Here is a 462-nt window from a genome sequence, read left to right as displayed (position 1 = left end):
GACATGAATTTTGAATTATGATGAATTATGAATTTTATGAATTATGTTATTCCAGTTAACTGAATTAATTAATACAACAAGCCTGTGAACCTACATTTTTAATCCAAGAAAACTTTCTGTGAGATGAATGGTCATATCTATGAAGTATCCACACCTGTAGTGCATATTTGATTTATGATATAATCTATGTATATATAGATCTATAATCTCTCTATTAAACTATCTATGCACCTATCATCTATTCATTGAAATTTAATTTCACAATGTGATTTTTCATTTTAAGGTAACAAAGTTGTTTACAAACACACATCAATAACAATAGTGAATAGTAATGCTCTCTCTCTCCTTTCTACCGTCTCTGCCAATATTTCTGCTGTTGCTGCTTTTCTAGGTAGGGATCTCATGCTCCACTTGTCCTCTTCCTTTTTGATGGTGCTGGGATCCTCTGTTCCTGAAATTAAA

This window comes from Chrysochloris asiatica, unplaced genomic scaffold (assembly GCF_000296735.1).
Source record: "Chrysochloris asiatica unplaced genomic scaffold, ChrAsi1.0 scaffold00140, whole genome shotgun sequence".
Lineage (NCBI taxonomy): Eukaryota > Metazoa > Chordata > Mammalia > Afrosoricida > Chrysochloridae > Chrysochloris > Chrysochloris asiatica.
The sequence above is the reverse complement of the archived record's forward strand: the minus strand, read 5'-3'. Positions refer to the sequence as shown.